This window comes from Prionailurus bengalensis, chromosome A1, assembly GCF_016509475.1.
Source record: "Prionailurus bengalensis isolate Pbe53 chromosome A1, Fcat_Pben_1.1_paternal_pri, whole genome shotgun sequence".
Classification (NCBI taxonomy): Eukaryota; Metazoa; Chordata; class Mammalia; order Carnivora; family Felidae; genus Prionailurus; species Prionailurus bengalensis.
In genome coordinates, this window is record NC_057343.1 from 17,708,123 (window position 1) to 17,729,194 (window position 21,072).

Consider the following 21,072-nt stretch of genomic DNA (forward strand, 5'->3'; position numbering starts at 1 on the left):
CCGCAAGAGAACTTACAGCCACCAGATCGAGGCACTTAGGGATAAACGTCTTGGACGTAAACTATTTAATAAAGAACTACGTTTTTTATTAAGGTCCACTTAAAGTCAGCTTGCCAACGTTTAGGAGAAATGAAAAGTAGTGAAAAATGACCACATTGGTTTAAATGTATCTTCTACTTCGTTCTTAATTGTGGAGGAGGCTTCTAAAGCATCTGTGTGTAAATGAATGAAGACACCATCATTTTCCAAATACATAAGTTTTAGGACAATGAATGAGCAGAGGGAACGCAGGTAACATGGGTGCTGCATGTAACAAGAATGAAGCACAAAGTGCATCATACTCTCTCATTACTTTGCAGTTTTGCTCTTGATGTTATCTCGTCCCTGTTTGTTCTCCATTAATGAGATCACTATCAAACACTCTTTCTTCCTTCTCTGAGTCACTCGTCTGACCCTACCTCTCTTGATAGTTGCTAAAAGCAAAAGTAACGTATCCAGAGGAGAAAAATAATTTGTTTTCAGAATGAGAAATGAATACAGCAGGAAAGAAGGGGCACGCATTGAGCATTTCAGTGGGCCTGCTGGCACCTGACCACTGACAGAAGATTCTAGATCTGTCTGTCTTCGGGAGCACTGTTCCTCACCAGAGGCACTTTATATATGTTAGTATTTTGTAAGCCCCACGACACTCTACCTGGATTCCTACCCCTGTTGTACAGTTAAGAAAATGAAGACTCATTGGTTAATATATTTTTATTTCATGATAACTTTAATTTTCTTAAACTTGCATTTTATTTTAACATTAATTTCTCAAACATACCAAGGCCTCAAAAGCGGCTTGTTAAGGTGCAAAAGTAGGGATGAAAACAGAAACATTAATACTCCAACTCAGGGGCGCCTGGGTGGCGCAGTCGGTTAAGCGTCCGACTTCAGCCAGGTCACGATCTCGCGGTCCGTGAGTTCGAGCCCACGTCGGGCTCTGGGCTGATGGCTCCGAGCCTGGAGCCTGTTTCCGATTCTGTGTCTCCCTCTCTCTCTGCCCCTCCCCTGTTCATGCTCTGCCTCTCTCTGTCCCAAAAATAAATAAACGTTGAAAAAAAAATTAAAAAAAAAATACTCCAACTCAGAGTACCTTCACGATAAAGAATAGTGAGGACATCCTCAGTGTAAATACAGAATTTGACTCTGCCTGTGTTGGGACAGTGAATCTGTAAATGAAGATTTTTCACAAGCATCCAAGGAATGACAAATATCTGAACGTTGAATTTTATTGGATTCTCTTTTTGTTTAACAGGAGTCCTTAGCACGTTTTCTTTTAAGAAACCTTGTTATGATATGACGTTAACCACTGAGGCTTTTCCGTCACTTTTCAAATAAAGAAAAATTGCTTTTATGATAAACCAAATGAGTTGCTCCAGAACTTTCCAGCGCAAAGCTAGTGCTCTTGTTGCTATACGTAGCACGGTCTAATGGCGCACGGGCTTTGAGAGTAGATGACCTTTTGTAAATCCCAGCTCTGCCACTTACTACTTTTGTGATTTGGGGCACATTACTTTGTTTTTAATTTTTTAATTTTTTTTAATGTTTATTTATTTTTGAGAGACAGAGTGCAAGCGGGGGAGGGGCAGAGAGAGAGGGAGACACAGAATCCGAAGCAGGCTCCAGGCTCTGAGCTGTCAGCACAGAGCCCCACGCGAGGCTTGAACTCACGAGCTGTGAGATCACGACCTGAGCTGAAGTCGGATGCTTAACTGACCGAGCCACCCTTGTGCCGTGGGGGCACATTACTTTGGACACAACGTCTCTTTACTCCCCTTCCCTTACGTGTAATGTGGAGATAATAGTTATCTAATATTACAGATTTGTTATGATGATGAAATGCATGTAGAGCTAAGCATCACGCCTGGGACATAGCAAAGACTCAATGAGCACTAGCAATCATCAAAGACAAAGAAAAGTCCAAATCCATAAAGGGTTCTCAGCATCACACTCTTCGTGAATACACAGGTACAAATGATAATAATTTGAACTCGGAGAAATTAACCTGTTATTTAACAGGCTGGCCAAAGCCTTTATCAAATGGAGCCATGGATACTGCACACGAGGAGGAGGACAATGACTACTACACGTGCTGCTGGCATAAACTTTACAAATGGATGAAGGTGTATGTCATATGATAAGGGATTATCTGGTCTTTGTCCCAGGTTCCTGAGATGGAGCTTCTAACCTTTTGAAATGTCCTGAGTGATAGGAATATTTGTCTTATTCATGGTGGGCCCATTGGGTCCCTACATAGTTCAGGGATGGGGACTGGCCCTGCCAGAAAGACCTACCACATAATCAAATGTTGGGGCTTTGAGCCATGTGGTATTAGAAGCACCTCTTAGGAAGAGAGGGAGGGCTGGAGATCGAGTTCAGTCACGTGCCAGTGGTTCAATCAGTCGTGCCTATATGACGAGATCCCAATAAAAAACTTTAACCATCGAAGCTTGTTTGGGATTTTTGGTTGATGGGCGCTTTTATGTGCCCGGACAGTGATAGTCTGATTTCACAGGAAAAGGACATGGAAACCCTGCATTCAGGATTGTCCCAGATCTTGCCCTATGTGCTCCTTCCTTTGGCTGGCCCTGATTTGTGTCCTTTATAAAAAAAAACTTTGATCATAAATATAGAGCTTTTCTGAATTCTATGAATTGTTCTGGCAAATTGTCAAAACTACGGAGTCATGGGAACTCCTGAATTTGTAGGCAGTTGGTCAAAAGTCTAGGTGGCCTGAGGACTCCGAAACTTGCAGCTAGCATGTGAAATGGGGCAGTCTTGTTGGGGACTCTGAGCTCAACCCGTGGAGTGTGCATTAACTCTGGGTAGTCAGTATCAGAAATGAGTTGCCATATTGTACCGTAGAAACAGATCTTGGCATACGCACGCTATGTGTACTGAGTAGAGGGGCTTGAGGATTTTTTGACCTATTCGACACTGAAGTGATGATTTAGAAAAGGAAAGGTTTTTTTAGTTAAGGATTCTTTTATGAGTATGATTCTTTTACAGTATAGACTGGAGGAAATGTGTTAACATCAATAATGTCAAAGGGTGAGCTAAGGGCTCAGCGAGGAAGGGGCTCTGTCACCATCCACTGAACACTTGCTCAGTTGTCAGTCAACAAATGACTCCTCACCTTCATTCCATGGTGATGATGACAGGGACAATTGTAAGGCAATCAAATCAAACCCACAGAAGAAAGGTACTTTCAGTCTGTTGTGCAAATAGATTGCAAGCGTACTTCTCATTCTGAAATTCCCTGACTGTCGAAGGAGAAGTTGCTTCACATCAGCCTCTGAAATTAAAGTAATGATAAAAACCAGCTCATAATGACACTTACAAGGCCAGCAAAAAATATTTATATGGTTTCATGAAGCTAATTCAAATGTCATAGCTCAATAATATATCAAGAACTCTGAAGAGCCCAAACCTGTCACTTCAGAGGTGAAATTTCAAGATGTTACTTCTGAAGATATGATATTAGGATTTTATAAGAAAGCCAATATATGATAGACTATATATATCTATATATATCTATATCTATATCTATCTATATCTATCTATCTATCTATCTATCTATCTATAGTCAATAGTGGTTATTGTTGTTGTTGTTAAAGTAGGCTTCATGCCCAGCATGGAACTCAATGCAGCTTGAACCCACGACCTTGAGATCAAGACCTGAGTTGAGATCAAGAATCAGACATGTGGGGCACCTGGGTGGCTCAGTTGGTTAAGCGTCCAACTCTTGATCTCGGCTCAGGTCATGATCTCACGGTTCATGAGTTTGAGCCCCACATCGGGCTCTGTGTCGGCAGTGCGGAACCTGCTTGGGATTCTCTCTCCCCTCTCTCTCTGCCCCTACTCCACTTTCATGCTCTCTGTCTCAAAATAAATAAACTTAAAAAAAAAAAATCAGACACGTAAACAATTGAGCCACCTCCACCTGATGCAATAAGAATGGAAAAAAAAAAAATCACTCTCCAAAGTCGAATGCATCAAAGTGCAGATTAGGAAAAAGTAAGCTGCTTTATCCCAAGCTGGAATACTCATAAGCCCGTGGACTTTATGCCTGACAGTGTGCCAGAAGTTGTCTTCAGTGAGAGATCTCTCCAGGAATTTTGAGTCCTTGCCTTATCCTGAAAAACAGTTAACAAAGTCACAAGTCACTTGCTTTCTTTTTGAGTTAGCTGCTCTTTCTTTTGTAAAACATAAAGAATACCAAAACAAAAACAACAACAACAACAACAACAGCAAAAAACCAAAACCAAAGCAAAACGAAGAAAACAAACCACACCATACTGAGTGTGAAACCTCTTACGGCTAACCCGGATACAGTGACATAGGAAATCTTATCCATTTAACTAATGTGGATTTATCGCAGTTAAATTATTCTCATTAACAATAGCAATGACATTTGTTTTGCATTTATGTAAGATTGACAGTCTGATTCCTGGATGCCTATTAACTGAGGCTCAAAGTTGCAAACTGCCTGGGAGGGGTCAGGACTCCTGGAACCATGAGATGAGGGTCTGGGGGAATGGTTTCCCCAGCAGAACATCCATTTAACTGGTGAGAATTAATAGAAATAGAAACAACTCTTTACAATCTCTGGAAATCTCTCTAATGATGTACAGCAAATAGCGTGGCATTTACTCAAATGATGCCAAATCCTGATAAAAGACAGAAACGGTTCTCAGCATTTGAGTTAGGGACCAGCTCCCATCACACCATCACCTGTGCACATTCTGTGTGATGGAAGGACTATTGCTTTGGGGTGCAGGCGGCAAGACAGGGTCTCCTGCTCTCAGCTTCTAACCTGCAGCCGTGATTCGGTAATAAGCCACTAGGCTCTCCCATCCTCCACAGTCTCATGTTCAGAGCAGGCATGGCAGAGGAATGGGACTCCCTTCCCCCACCCTGCTCATTCAAAGAGCAGAGGCTCTTCTGCAGGTACCACAAGCTGGGAAAACTGCAGTCTGTTACTCTTAACAGCTTGCTCATCACAGGCAGGAGGCTCCACACCAGCCCCGCAAGCCGAGAAACCAAAAGACCACCATCCCTCGGCACCACTTAACAGAGCGGGGGGTCGCTCTGGCAGAAGAGTGCTGCTGTCCCCATCCCCAGCTCTGGTGCTCTGAGGTTCTTCTCGGGGGAAGGGCAGGCTGGAAGGAGGGAGAATTGCACAGCTCTACCTGACGGGAATGGCTTTGGAACGGAGCATCTGCCTGTACCCGTAGAACTTTATAGCACAAAGAGTAGACCTTAAAATGTAGGTATAAGAAGTTTTTAAAACGTTATTTAGAAAGGAAGGAGAATAGGGCGCCTGACTGGTTCAGTCAGTAAAGCAGGCGACTCTTGATCCTCATCTCAGGGTTGTGAGTTCAAGCCCCATGTGGGACAGAGAGCTTACTTTTCAAATAAATAAATAAATAAATAAATGCTTAAAAAGAAAAAAAAGAAAGAAAGTAAGGAGAACCAAGGGTCCAAGGTAGGGAAGTGGCATGATAAGACATATTTTTCTAAAAACGATAATTATTACAGAAACACACAAGATTTTAGAGGCTTAGCCTCTAAATTTTAGAGGCTATTTAGAGTAATAGCCATGGTGGCAGTGGGAACAAAAGGGCACATTTGGGATTTGTTTTGTATTTGGGCTAGGTTTAAAGATGAAGAATGAGGGGCACCTGGGTGGCTCAGTTGGTTAAACGTCCAACTCTGGATTTCAGCTCAGGTCATGATATCATGCTTCGGCGGATTGAGCCCCACATCAGGCTGTGCACTGACAGAGTGGAGCCTGCTTGAGATTCTCTCTCTCTCTCTCTCTCTCTCTCTCTCTCTCAAAATAAATAAATAAATAAACCTAAAAAAAAAAATGAAGAATGAAGATGCCTTTTTTATTTTCAGCTTCATTAACTGTGGGTGCCAGTTACCCCTGACAGAGATGAGTAGAACTGGAGGCAAAAATAAGTACCACGGAGGAAATTAAAGCTTCTGTTTTGGATATACTTAGCTTAAGGGTTGGTAGGTATTGATGTGGAAGCAACATGGTGGCTGTCAGACGTTGCACTGTGGTGCTCAGTGAGAGGGGAGCAGTCAAGACTGGACATGCAAACATGGCTGCCATCAGCAATTCAGTGGCACATGAGATCCTTGTCCCACTCACTAGCCCCATTCCCTCTGACCCTACCTCCCTGCCGCAGTGAACCGCTTCCATCTCCCCATGGTACCCAACTATCCTTGGCCTCCAAGTCTTTGCCCCTGCTGCTCTGGCTTCCTGGAAGCTCTCTCTCACCACAGCTACCCGGAAGATAAGTACCCATTTCCTGGTACTGAGAAAGAATTTGCAAGTAACATCCACTATATATGTTGCTAACAATTTTGCAAGCTACCATTCTAATCCGAACCTAAATTTGCTTACCTAAAAACTCTCAAAAAACAACACAAAGCAACAACAGCAGAACCCACAGAAACTGAACATATATGTGCCAAACTGAACCAAAGCTGGGTCCTAAAGATCTGGACACAAAGACAGAGGCCAATATCTTAAGCGTTCTTGTTACGCATTTGGTCCTAGGTTTTGGTAAGCAATTTCTTCTGCCTAAAAATTCTATCTTAAGATTCTTGAGGAGAGTCTTTTCTGACTCCCATCCGTGTGGATTTGTGTGCACACATGAGTATAATAAAGCCTGAAAAAGTGCTCGATGCAGTTGCTGGGTTTTCTTTAGTAAGAACAAAACTCGGGTGACAATTCCTCTATCTAGCTTTCCCTCAAAAGTAAGATAGAATAAGCACTTCCCGTTGTATTCCTAACTGGATCTTGTACGACTTTGTGTAATTGTAGCTCCGTGTATTAACACGTCTGCCTCCCCATTAGACTGCTTCTTGAGGGTAGGACCTTTTGTTTGTAGCACATCCTCTCCTAGAAACGTGGTTCTTGCCCTTAAAAATGGAGGAGAGGAAGGAGGGAAGGGACAAAGGGAGGAAAGGAGGGAGGAAATTTTATGAGGCATGTTTCAAGAACAATGCTGCTCCTAATACTTTATTTAATAGGCATTTATAATTTACAATTCCATTTTCCTAGAAAAATTGACAGCCCCAATTTTTTAAAATATATGCATGCAGCTAATATGGCATAACCAGAAATCGTTAAAACGCGTCTATTCAGTTGCTTAACTAGGTCAAAACACGTTCTCTTTCTGTCTTGTTTCTTCCCAAAGCACCCCTCCCCTTTCTTTACTAACGGAATAGCTTAAAACCACTTGCCTGTGGCAGGAAAAAAAAAATCTATGACTGAAAATGTCTGCATCAGCAACCTGACACTCTCAGCGAAAGCTCGCGGGAATTGCTCCTCGTGGCCAGGAGCAGCCCCAGATCCCAGGAAAGCCTGCTCACAGCCCCAGGACAGGGGAGGCCGGATGGGCCTGGAGAAATCCCGAAGGTTCTGAACTCAGGAAACAATGAAGTGCTCATCCCGGCCACCGGTTTTGGGGTCCTCTTGGTTGTGCTGAATATTTCTTACTCACTTTTGTGAACGTTTCAGGTGATGGAACACCCAGGTTTCTCTCTCTGTTCCCCACACAGTGCGCTGTATTCACATCACGCCCTTCCTCACATTGAGGTGTCTCCTCCTCCGGCACCTGACTCGACACACGTAGGTCTGAACTATCGCGTCTTCTTTTGGGACATGGAATTTAAAAAAAAAAATTGTTTTAAGTTTATTTATTTGGGGGTGGGGGTGAGGGGCCGAGAGAGAGGAAACGAGAACTCCGTGAAGGTTTCGTGCTGACCCAGTGCAGAGGCCGATGCAGGGCTCGAACCCACGAACTGTGAGATGGTGACCTGAGCCGAAATCAAGAGTCAGAGGCTTAACGAACTGAGCCATCCAGCTCCATCCAGAACCGGATTTCAAAATGTGAAAATATTAAGAGTGAAAATCCTCGTAAAATTTATTGTGCACTCACTATTCGCCAGGCACTCTATGGTGAGTTTCCATTGGGTAAGAACTATTATCACCTCTGGTTAACAATTGAGGGAGGTTTAGAGATGAGGACATTGGTCCAGCTAGTAAGTGGCAAAAATAGGTCTCTAGTGTAGGCCTGTTTTACAGTGACATATGCTGTTAGTAGTCCATGGTTTTAAACTCCAAGCATAGCCAGAATTTAAAACAACAAACAGAATGATTTAATTCCCTCCTCTCCCCCCAAAACTCCCAAGATGCAAAACCATAGAGCGGGAAAGGTCAGAGCAACCTTGTCCAGGACCCTGAGAGGGAGCAAGGAGAACATGAAAAGAATTGTCTGGAGAAACCTACTTAGCCTGCCCCAGGCTGGTATCCAGCCAGACCCACAGAAGAAAAAACACATTGGCAACAGCTGGCATCTGGTCAGGAAGAAAGATCAAATGCCCTGTGTCAGACCCTCAAAATTCTATACCATCATTTTTATCTTGTTACTAAAACCATCTTAATAAAATCAGATTCAAATCCTTCTGCTTAACTCTTACCTTTAGAAAAGCAATTATGGAGGGACCGAAGGTTTTCAATATGTAATGGGAACACCGCATTGGTCACTTATTTATCTGGTACTTCAATACTGTTAATTTCTCCTTCTAATCTGTATTCTCTCCTCAGCCTGCATTCCTACCAAGAAGTGAACAAACCCCTTGCATTGCTAATTCATGATCCTCTATCAAAATGTATGGGCCATACTTTTAAAATAGGAGCTCTTTTAAAGATCATCAACTGAGTGACATTTTGTTCTTTTCATTTGAAAATGGATTTGCAGGTATATCTTTCTTTGGAAAGAAAGTGTGTTCCTATTTTAAGCCAGAATATTGCAGGTACATGCATACGTTACATGCATTAGGGGAGCATGCTATTTACATTATCGTCCATCATTTATCTCTTGTGGAAGTTTAGATTTTTCTAATAAAGAGACATGAGGAAGCTACCCTTGTATTAGTAAATATTACTAATATCTAGTCTATTATGAATGTCTATTCACATTATTATTAATAACCTAAAAAGACAATGTAGGCCTCTGCCTGAAGAAAAAGAAATTCCCCCTTTCCATTCCCTCATTTGTAACAACATCCACTTCCATTTCAAACTCAGGACACCCCATTTTCTCAATAGGATATCCCTGATAGCTGCTGGAGTCACTCATCACTCTGGTGGTGAACACTGTGACAGGATGGGACTCTACAACAGATGAAAGCAGGGAACTAGATCTATGTGTGTGACTAAGGTTAATACGGATGTTTGCCATACCCTTCATTGTGGCTGTCTCTAGTTTTTAATGTCTTAACTTACCTTTTGAAGTGCGAATTGAGGGCCCCTGGAACAGACCTCCGAATAATAATCTTTGAGACTTAGGCCCAAGCATCTGTGTTTTCAACAAGCAACACAATAGGGGGAAAATTGTATGATGGGTTTAATGCCTGAGAGGTTGTTGGCAATCTTTGAATGTATAAATTATCTCTCGCATTGCCTCTAAGACACCGTAGGATGCCATCAAAGACACCCAATCCTTGCAATACAAACAAATAGATTTCTACTCTGTGTTTACTTGAACAGAGCAGATAAACGGATTTTGCACTTTGGAGGATTTACCCATGTGGCGTGAACTCACAGCACAATTTCCAAACTGGTTTCCTGGAAACTTCCTTTGACTCCCATCAGAAGGCCTTCCTGCGCCTCACCTTTGACCCTGCTACGCTTTCTGCAGAAGACCCAGAGGAAAACTGATCGAGAAATCCCCCCCTTTCCAGATGTAGTATGCAATTATTTGTGTGGCTTTTTGTTCTAAATGTTTCCCTTTTCAAAGATCATGAGAAGCCATCAGACACGGAGGATTTAGGATTTAGATTTCAAAGGACATCATATTTACATTTTCTTTCTATATATAGTTTGAGTCATTAATGTGTCATATCATTTCCCAAAGAATCTCACTGAAAATTCTACACCAATTGATATTCCCAGACTTAACTACAAACCCACGTTCTAACAGGAAGCACAATGGAAGCCTGAACTTTCTCAGATATAACACAACATTGTTGAATTCATTCAGTTGTGCAACAAATATTTACTGAACACTAACAATGAGACAAAGGCAGAGCTAAGTGATTACGAAAGACATGAACCTCGTCCCTATAACGACAAAAGTCCAGTGATGAACATCAGACAATTAATTTATTACAACGTTAGTCATAGGAGGGTCTCCCAGGAGGCTCACTTCATCCGGGGAGTTGGCACTGGTTTCCTTTAAGTTGTGGCTTCCATTGCGCATAGGGTTTAGCTAGGACGAGAGAGGTAGAGAATGATGTTCTAGATGGTGAGGAGGAAACTACAAATGTTACAGGACAGGTGTTATCTTGGCCAGTTAAGTGTTCCCCAAAAGGAGGACAAGGTAGCCCAGCACAGTGGATCGGAAGAGTGGCCAAAATGACAAGGTACCTACAGATAGGACAAAACAAGAGGAATAAGAAGCCACTGAAACAAATGATTAGGTCTGTGACTTTGATTATTTCACCAGTGTGGAAAATGGATTTACAGGAGAGCAGGTGAGGGCATGGGAAGATGAGTTAGAAGTATGCAGATAGAAGGGATACACTGTTTGCAACCTGCTTTTTTAAAGATGCCATGTATAAATACACATATATATATTGTGCATGATATTATGTAATATACATAGTATGTTATGTGTAACTACATGCAGATATGTATAAATTCTTTTTAATCTCCACCCTAGCAATTACCCTCATCAGACATCCATTCCCCAGAGGCAGCTACAACAAATGTCTTCAGATAATCACCATCAAAGCTTCCCCACAGTGTCTGTTCATTGGCATAAGATTGCTAGAAGGAATATTGCATTGGTGACAGGAGTGGCATTCAGAATTTATGAACTGACTCTGGGCAAATATACAACTTCTACCTTCTGAATCACTTCTATTGCTGCAGGTTTTTTTTTTAACCTCAATACCCAGGATTCGTTGCCTCGTCTCTTTGAAGAATGAAGACGTGGACACAAAATGAGCAGCAGGCAAAAGCTTATTAGAGTATAAGATCCGAAAGAAAGAATAGTAGGAAAGCTCTCTTTACAGAGAGGGGACACTTGAAAGCGCATGCCCTTGACTATAGGCAAGGGTCCTTGTTTTATAAGGTTCTGGTCAGCCCTTCCCCTTCCCTTCCCCCTTGTTCCTTCTCAGGTTCTACATTTATTGGCCGGATAACTCTAGGTGCTGGGTTATCCATTCATGATTGGCTCGCTTCCATTGTATGACGGGTGGTTTACGGCCATACCGTTCCTTGTGGGTCATAGGTTTTATGGTCTACCTATTTTTAGCCAGGTTTTTTTTGGTGTCAAATTCCTGAGGGGAAGCTGAGGGGGAGTAGGTGGTGTCTGTTACATTCTTAAGAGGCACCTTACGTCTCAGGGGGCTTGCTGTGGTCAGCCGCCCCCAGCATTGTTCCAAAATATGTGTTTTTCCCCAGCCATGGACCTCAGCTCCCAATCTTTCCCTCTCTGCCTACCATACTCTCTTTTCCTATCATACTACCTCCTCAGAATCTCGCAAACCCTGCAGACATCTCTCAACTTTCTAAGTAGGATCCTAGACCTTACTAACCAGACATTTGGTTCCGTGTTGCTGCACTACTTAACAGAGGATTCTGAATTCAAAAGAAGGTGAGCTGACTCCCGCTGCTGGGGTACTGTCACATCTACTCTACGGGACCTTCCAGGCCGGGTAGTTTTCAAAGTGCCAAAAGTACCAATAAGTGGGACAGATTGTGTGACAATTTTTGTGCTTCCTTGCAAACAAATGCTTGCAATATGTGGCAGAATCTGGTGGGAGACTTGCTTTCATTATAACATCCCATCTGGTGGCAAACCGGTGGAGGACGATATTTATGGCTCTCACAAATCTCCAGACATCCTAAACTAGCAACAACTTGCAAAGAGAACCTGAACACAGATTTGGAAAACTTGGTTCAAGTCAGATGACATTAACTAGACTAATATAGTATCTACGGAGGTGGAGAAAGGCGGGACTTCCTCAGGGGTAGATCTGATGTGGCGGAGGGAGGTTTCTGAATTGAACAGCTTGGTTCATAGAGGTTTGATACACAGAGAGTAGGAACACCAGTGATGGCTGGTTTAGGAGGAAGATTATAAATTCTGTTTGGGCCCGTGGGTTTGCTAAATGGCGATATTGCATATGTCTTTGGGCATAAGAGGTCTGGGGCTGAAGACGTACCTGTGGGAGCCTTTGACAATAGATGTGATTAAAGCCACAGGAGAATATGAGATCGCCCAGGGAAAGGCAGCAGTCCCTGAAGCACTCCAGCATTTAAAGACTGAGTACTGGAGCACATAAATCAGTAACGATTTTGGTGTTATCACCCTGGCAAATATGTGGCATTTTATATAATGTTAGAGCCGAGAGCAAATTTTCTTCTCAGCTAAGAATTGGCTTTATCTGGAAAAAACACTTGCACTGGAGTATGTGTGTCAATGGCACAATTAAGCAACAAAATTGGAACGCAGAACCACAATGCAGGAGAGAAAAAGAATTTATGTTGCTTTGTAGAGAATAGAAGAGGACGAGCAGGGAGCCCCGTGCAGGGAGCGGGGTGGCAAGGTTATTGGAACTTCACCATTGGAAGGGCGATCAGAGGAAGGTAGTCTCGGGTTTCCATTAAAGTTGATTGCGATGCTGCATTGTAACCCCTTCCTTCCTCTTCACCTGACAAAGCTTCAGAAAAACCTAAAAATCTCAAATTCTTCCTGTGGGGACTCTTTCTTAGAAACCACAAAAGGAGCTGAATTTCAGGTCGGGGCGAAGAAATAAGGGACAAAGGCAGCCTGTGGTGTCCTTAAGGGGTAGCCTCTGAAAACATCTCCCCAGAAATGTGCAGAAATGTGGGGGCTGGCTTTGAATGGTAATAGGCTGTGCAATTGAAGGGTTTGTTTCCTGTAGATTTTAAGGAATATGCATATCTGTCATCTCATCTCTGGATTATACATTTTTATTTATCTATTTATTTTGAGAGAGGAGAGAGAGAGAGAGAGAGAGAGAGCAGGGGAGGGGCAGAGAGAGAGGGAGAGAAAGAATCCCAAGGAGCCTCTGAGCTGTCAACGCGGAACCTGATGTGGGGCTTGAACTCACAAACTGTGAGATCATGACCTGAAGCGAAACCAAGAGTCAGATGTTTAACCAACTAAACCACCCAGGGGCCCCTGGATTATACCTTTTTAAATGATCTCTATATTCTTTTAAAAGTATTTTTGAGTAGGTAACCGTCATAAGTTAGACCATACAAAAGTCACATGAAGTAAGTTCCCCCCCACCTTTGTCTCTTATCCAGAAGCAGCCCTTCTCATCTGTTTCTTATTTCTGTATCTTCCTAGAGATATTCTTTTTGCATAAAGAAAACACAGGACTATTCTTTCAAAATGCTCTTAGAAAGTCTAGCCCACAGTTAAGTTCGAGTCCTGTGTGTCTCACTCTTCTTTCTTATTAGACCCTGACTATCTTTCTGTATCAGTACAGAAATGCTGCCTTTCAAATGGTTGTCTAGTTTCCTACATTCGTATGTACCGTAATTTATGTAAGGAGTTCCCCACTGGTCATCATTTGCTTCCAGACTTCTGCTATTATTGAAAATGCCTCCATGAAAACCTTGTCCACACATCATTTTGCACATGTGCAAGCTGAACCGATTCTTCCAGCCAGCGGAATGTAAATCCCCATTATCATGACAAAGGGCAGACACAGAGGAGGCAGATGGAGGTTCGGAAAGCTCAGCTTAGAATCTCAGACAGCTGCAAGGCCAAAATCACAGCCAGCATGTTTCAGGGCAGTTGGAGGAAGGCAGAGCATTGTAGAGAATTAAAGTGATATAGACTTATGAGGAGAGATTTGTGTTTTGGAAGGAGACATTCTATTTTTTTTTAATTTTTTTTTAACGGTTATTTATTTATTTATTTATTTCAACGTTTATTTATTTTTGGGACAGAGAGACACAGAGCATGAACAGGGGAGGGGCAGAGAGAGAGGGAGACACAGAATCGGAAACAGGCTCCAGGCTCTGAGCCATCAGCCCAGAGCCTGACGCGGGGCTCGAACTCACGGACCGCGAGATCGTGACCTGGCTGAAGTCGGACGCTTAACCGACTGCGCCACCCAGGCGCCCCTAACGTTTATTTATTTTTGAGACAGAGAGAGGCAGAGCATGAATGGGGGAGGGGCAGAGAGAGAGGGAGACACAGAATCGGAAGCAGGCTCCAGGCTCTGAGCCATCAGCCCAGAGCCCGACGCAGGGCTGGAACTCACGGACTCACGGACCGTGAGATCGTGACCTGAGCTGAAGTCGGACGCTTAACCGACTGAGCCACCCAGGCGCCCCTAGAAGGAGACATTCTAGAGCATATAAGACCTCACAGGACAAAGCAATATGGGTCACACAGAAGATGAGCTAAATTAGCAAGAACCATCCCCTTAGCTTCCTTAGAAAAAGGTGATCCACGGTTCTTCAGGAGAAACAGAAGATTAAGGGTAAGAAGCACTCATGTCTAGCTCTTACAGTCATGTATTGATATAGCATTTGTGACAAATCTTGTTAGGTGCTTTATAAAATCTGGAGTTCTTTCACTTCTCTTGAACATACACTTGGAATGCCTGGGCTCTCCCTTACTATTAACCAAAACTCCAGGGCCCCCGACTGAAACAAAGCAAAAGCTAACGATGATAACAAAAATGCACATGTATTGACAGCTTGTCCTGGCCTGAGCCCTACAAAGAGCTCCCCATTGATTACCTAGTGTTATCTTCATCAAACTCTATGAAGATAAGATTGCTGTTCAGATTTCTACACATGAGGCAACTGAGGGTAAGAAACTTGCCCAAGTTTACATGAACTAACCCATGATGGAATCGAGATCCAAACTCGGGCACTCTGGGTAGGGATCTCTTAAACACTGATGTATGAACGACATTTTAGTCAAACGAGAACATCTAAGTCCATTGCTGATAACTAGCCCTAACCTGTCTGTCTCTTTATGTTAGCTCTATCCTTATCCCCAAGGCTGCCTTAGAGACCTGGGTTTGTCGGTAAAGTGGCTTGGAAACTAACCACTTAATAATTTGCCTTGAGGAAATAATAATTCATTCGCGGTAAGTACAGAAAACTAGCCGTTACAAGCAGTGTCTCCTCATGAAGCTTGTTTCTTTACAACATTTTTTTATGTTTAGTTATTTTTGACAGAGAGAGAGACAGAGCATAAGCAGGAGAGGGGCAGAGAGAGAGGGAGACACAGAATCTGAAGCAGGCTCCAGGCCCTGAGCCATCAGCACAGGGCCAGACGTGGGGCTCAAACTCATGAACCTCAAGATCATGACCTGAGTTGAAGTTGTACGCTTAACCTACTGAGCCACCCAGGAGCCCCTTAATTTTTTTTAATGTTTATTTATTTTTGAGAAAGAGAGAGAGAGAGAGAGCAAGCAGGGAAGGGGCAGAGAAAGAGGGAGACACTGAATCCGAAGCAGGCTCCAGGCTCTGAGCCGTCAGCACAGAGCCTTGACTGTGGGGCTCAAACCCAGGAACCGTGAGATCATGATCTGATCCGAAGTCAGAAGCTCAACCGACTGAACCACCCAAGTTTCCCAAAGCTTGTTTCTTTGTGTACTACAGGTTAAACATTAATTTAAAAAAATATATTAGTAGTAGCGTTATACTCTAATATATGCTTATAGGATTCTAACATAGAGTGTTTGTTTTAAGAACTTAAAGGAATAGAAAAACTTAAGGCCCATAGGAAAAGACAAAATGGGTCAGTGATAGATGGGCCACAGTGTATGATGTGTAGTATGTGATCAGTAAACGGTTTTAAGTAAAGAAATAATGAAAAGAAAAAGACCAGGATATCAGAAGTCATAAAAAAAAAAGCATCCTGGGTGAGCCAAACAGTATCTCAGGCAGTCATACATGGAAGGCACAGCATAATCTCCAAAATAGGGCAAGCAAGTTCTTTCCCATATCCCAGGGAAACAGCAATTATGAAAGTCGCTAAGGGAAAAAATAGAGTAGGAAGCGTCTCCAGATCCAATTGCTGATGGAAGTAATTGAAGGTCAGTGTGGCCACAGATGGCCTCATAGCATGGCGTTTCTGCTTGTTCTTGCTCGTAGTAAGAAATTCTCATTTTTCGTTACTGCCTAAAATTTACGTTCAGATGTGAATACTTACTTTAACCACCACTGAAGTATATAAAACTTAGAACACAGAGCTAAAGGAGACCTAGACTCCAAGAATGTGCTCTCTTTCTACAATAGAAAGAGATTTTTCCTGCAGGGAAAAATCACTTATTTTCTCATTGACCCCCACTGCTACGTGTTAGTGCAGTGACCCAGTTCGTGCAATCATTTTGCCTTGTTCTGGAGAGTTAGTGCAATCCTGTTCCCTCTTGAGGTGACAGGCGATTTCTTCTAGGTCCTATGAGCTTGCTGGAACCTAATGGTCTTATTTCCATTAAGGCTCTCTGGAGATACCCCCTCCATTTTGAGAGAAAGCCTGAATCAGAGAAGGGGGCATGACGGACATTTGATGTTCTGACAAATTCACTCCAGTCACCAAGGATTGTAAAAAAAAAAAAAAAAATTTTTCCGCAAAGATGATTTTGCTAGTAGCAAACATGCTGAATCAATTCTATTTTTCATCTTCCCTTCACAGCTAAGTCTCTTTTTCTTTGTGCCACTTAAGGAGGTATAATTGATACATAAAACTGCACATATTTAATGTATACAACTTGATGAGTTTGGACATATGCACACACTTAGAGTATCATCACCACCACGAAGGCAAAAGGCATATGCATAACCTCCCAAAGTTTCCTTGTATTCCTTATGTGTGTGTGTGTGTGTGTGTGTGTGTGTGTGTTCGCGCGCTTAGAACACTGAACACCAGATCTACCGTTTTAACAAATTTTCAAGTATGGTCACCTATAGGCACTATGTTGTATAGCAGATCTCCAGAGCTCATTTATCAAGTGGAGCTCTAATTTTATGCCCGATGAACAGCAACTCCCCATTTTCTCCTCCCCTTGACAGTTGGTTTTTGAAAGGCCCGCTCTATAGCTGTCTCTTCTTCTTCATCTCTTTTTTTGATTTAATTTTTAAGGGTTTTTTTTTTTATTTTAGAGACAGAGAGAGAGGGAAATTGGGGGAGAGGGGCAGAGGGAGAGCTGGGATCTGAAGCAGGCTCTCCGTTCAAAGTGGAGCCCCACGCGAGGCTCAGTCCCACAACCCTGAGATCATGACCTGAGCCGAAATCAAGAGCTGGATGCTCAACCGACTGAGCCATCCAGGTGCCCCTTCTCTTCATCTCTAATTCACTCTCCTACCCCTAACAATTTCAGCTCCACCCCACCCCTCCACTAAAATTGCTCTTTTCTGATGGCTTTATTGTTAACCTTCTAGTTACCCAATCAAATAAATCTAACTTGTCTCTTGCAAGACATTTACCATAAACACTCTTGACAACTCTCTTTCTTGAAATTCTCTTGTCTTCATTGGTGTCTATGACAATGTTTTTTGTTTGTTTGTTTTTTGTTTTTTTTTTTAAATTTCTTTCTGTGTCTCTGATTACTCCTTGGACAGGGATCTTATCTTTTAAATGATATGTTCCCTAAGGTTTCTCTTGCATTCATTTTTTTTTCAAGTATCACAATGTTTATTGATAGATAACAAGTATACAAAATCAGGGCATGAACATGACTTGATAAATTAAGTAGACTTAATTTCAATACTATGATAAAAGGCATCAATTCAAATTCTCACCAGGTGTTTCACACCCACAAAACCACTTCAAGGGCCTTAACGATCCTCAAAACTGATCAATTTTGTGCAAATAAACCATGTTTCTTTTAAAAAGACTTGTGCACTTGCCCAGCTCAAGGATATTAAAATCCAGCACGTAAAGCCCATTACTATAGGTAGAAATACAGGCAATAGACTATCGTAGCAACAATAACCCATTATAGTTAAGAAAGTTTTGGTAACAACCAAATGGATAATCAAATATTGCAACAACGCAAGTGTTACTGAGCAAAGTGCATTTCCACAGTATTCGGTGTCGCTATTCAGTTTTCTAACTTCCAACAGCCTATGATAACTGGCAGCAAAGGTCCTTGCTACAGACTGTCTCTGTAGCAAAACTGATGATGTAATTATCGCATGCTGCCAAATGTGTTTAAACGTGAAAGATACTCCGAAAATATTTCACGGTACACTATGGTTAAGACAATACACTACAAAAGAACCTCATGCAGAAGGAAATCCCAACTGACGTGCTTCTGCTTTAAATATCGTGAAAACATTCCTGCATCCACTTCTTATTAATGCCTGCAGAGTCACTGATATTACCCGTATCTGCTATTTCCAGAGCCCAAATTTCTCCTGAGCCCAAGGCCTTAATTTTGAACTACCCATGAGGCATCTCCAACTGGACACCCCATGGATGTCCTTCATTACTGTGATGCTCTTGTTTCATATCGTGTCTGTGTGCGAGACCAGGACCGGCTCTGCTCTTATCCGTGCCACTTCCTACTTCCCAGGATCTCTTGATTCTCTCCTCCTGTTCCCTCTGGTCTGTCCCGTCCGCCCCACCTCCACCCTGCCCAGTTCGGTTTTCACCTGATGGCATCAGCCTATTTGTTCACCTCCTTTTCCTAAGCACTTAGGAAAGGCTCAAAACTCTTTGTGGGTAAGAGGAACACGTTGTACTATTCCCCTGGCCACCTGTGCCGCCTGCTAACTCATCTCCATAGTGGGTCTAGGGATCGTTCTAAAACACGCAGGTAGTCATGCCACATCCCACATCTACCATGTCAAATGCTTCTCCTGCCTTCAGGATCAGTTATAATCTCCTCAGCGTGGCTGACAAAGCCCTTCGTGCCCTTTCCACCTCATGTCTACCCTCTTCTCTCACTGTGCCCCAACACACCCTCCCTGCAGCCCCGTGAGGCAGGGCTCTCCAAGGACTCCCCCCACCTTTTTTTTTTTTATCAAGGTATGATTAGCATATGATAAAGTACACACTTTAACAGCACATATGGATGGAGTTTGGAAAATGTATACATCTGTGTAACCACCACCCTAATCAACACATAGGGCATTTCCATCACCCCAGGAAGTCCCCTGTGTCATCACTAGTTAATGCCTTCAGGTTAATCACTGCTCTGATTTATTTTTTTTTTTTCAACGTTTATTTATTTTTGGGTCAGAGAGAGACAGAGCATGAACGGGGGAGGGGCAGAGAGAGAGGGAGACACAGAATCGGAAACAGGCTCCAGGCTCCGAGCCATCAGCCCAGAGCCCGACGCGGGGCTCGAACTCACGGACCGCGAGATCGTGACCTGGCTGAAGTCGGACGCTTAACCGACTGCGCCACCCAGGCGCCCCACTGCTCTGATTTCTATCACCATATATTAGCGTCGCCTGTGTGTCGGGCTTCTTTTGTTCAACATAGCATCTGAGATTCTTCTGCATCATTATGTATACCAGAAATTCCTTTTTTAAAAAATTGTGGACTAGTATTTTGCTATTTAAATATACCACGTTTTCTTTATGGATTGGCAGACATCTGAGCTGTTCCCAGTTTGGGATTATTACATACCAAACTGAGATGAACATTTTTTTACAATCTTTTTAGGGACACAGATTTTTGGGGGGGGCATAAATACATAGAAGGGAATGAGTTTGGTTAGCTTAATAAGTAACTGCCTAATGGCCTTCCAACCATACATCTCTGTGCTTGGTAATGTTGGGTGTCGTTAACATTTTGGTCATTCTAGTGTATGTTAAGTGGTGTTTCACGGTGGCTCTAAGTTGCATTTTCTTCTTCACTAATGATGTTGAGCACCTTTTCAAATGACTATTGGCATTTATATGTCCTCTTTTGTGATATATCCCGTTCAATTTTTGACCCGCTTAAAAATATGCGTGGTTCACTTTTTTTTATTATTCATTTTCCAGACACACAACTTCCAGTCTCCCTTTCATTTTCTTAATGATGTCTTTTGATGAGCAGACAACTATAATTTATCATCTTTCTTTTCCTATGCCTTTTTAATTTGTCTGTGCAGGATTCTTTGCCTGGGAGGAACTTCCTCCTTGTCGTGAGCATCATTTGACATCACAGGATATGATAATCACTGATTTTCCTCTTCCTTTTCCCCCACAAGCTTGGGGCCAACTCGAGAGTGGAAGACACGTTGCATGGAGTGCTTTACATCCAGCAGGAAACCTAGCGAGTAGCAGGTGCGCAGAAACTATTTATTACCCCAAATGCACAAATGAATGTGTTGAAAATTGGAAGAGTTGGTTCAATTTCATCCAGTAACTTTTTTTGCATGTCGTTTTCTGAAAACAAGGGAAACTCCCCACTTACCTCACAAGCCTGTACAAGCAAGGGAAGCTTCATGAGGTTGTGAAAATGGAGGGTTTTGCCCCTTAAGTGTACATCAGTGAGCAGCCTGTGAATATAGACCTGTTGCAGGTTTTATTATTGTTGCTGTTATGATTATTTCATGAATCCTGATTGTTTTTGAAAAGAAGTATATGTGATCTTTTGGTAATTCTTAATAATTTTTAAAAAAATTTTTTTTAACGTTTATTTATTTTTGAGACAGAGAGAGACAGAGCATGAACGGGGGAGGGGCAGAGAGAGAGGGAGACACAGAACTGGAAGCAGGCTCCAGGCTCTGAGCCATCAGCCCAGAGCCCGACGCGGGGCTGGAACTCACGGACTGTGAGATCATGACCTGAGCTGAAGTCGGACGCTTAACCGACTGAGCCACCCAGGTGCCCCAATTCTTAATAAATTTGATGCTCCTGAAACGCTGGGACATCTTGAACCAGAAACACATATGACTAGTTAGAACTTGAGATGTAAGGGTTTGCCTTTTGACTTCATCCTGCTGGAGTGTCAGCTTTTGACTTTAGCGAGGTCCACTGATGTCTGAAATCACACGGAT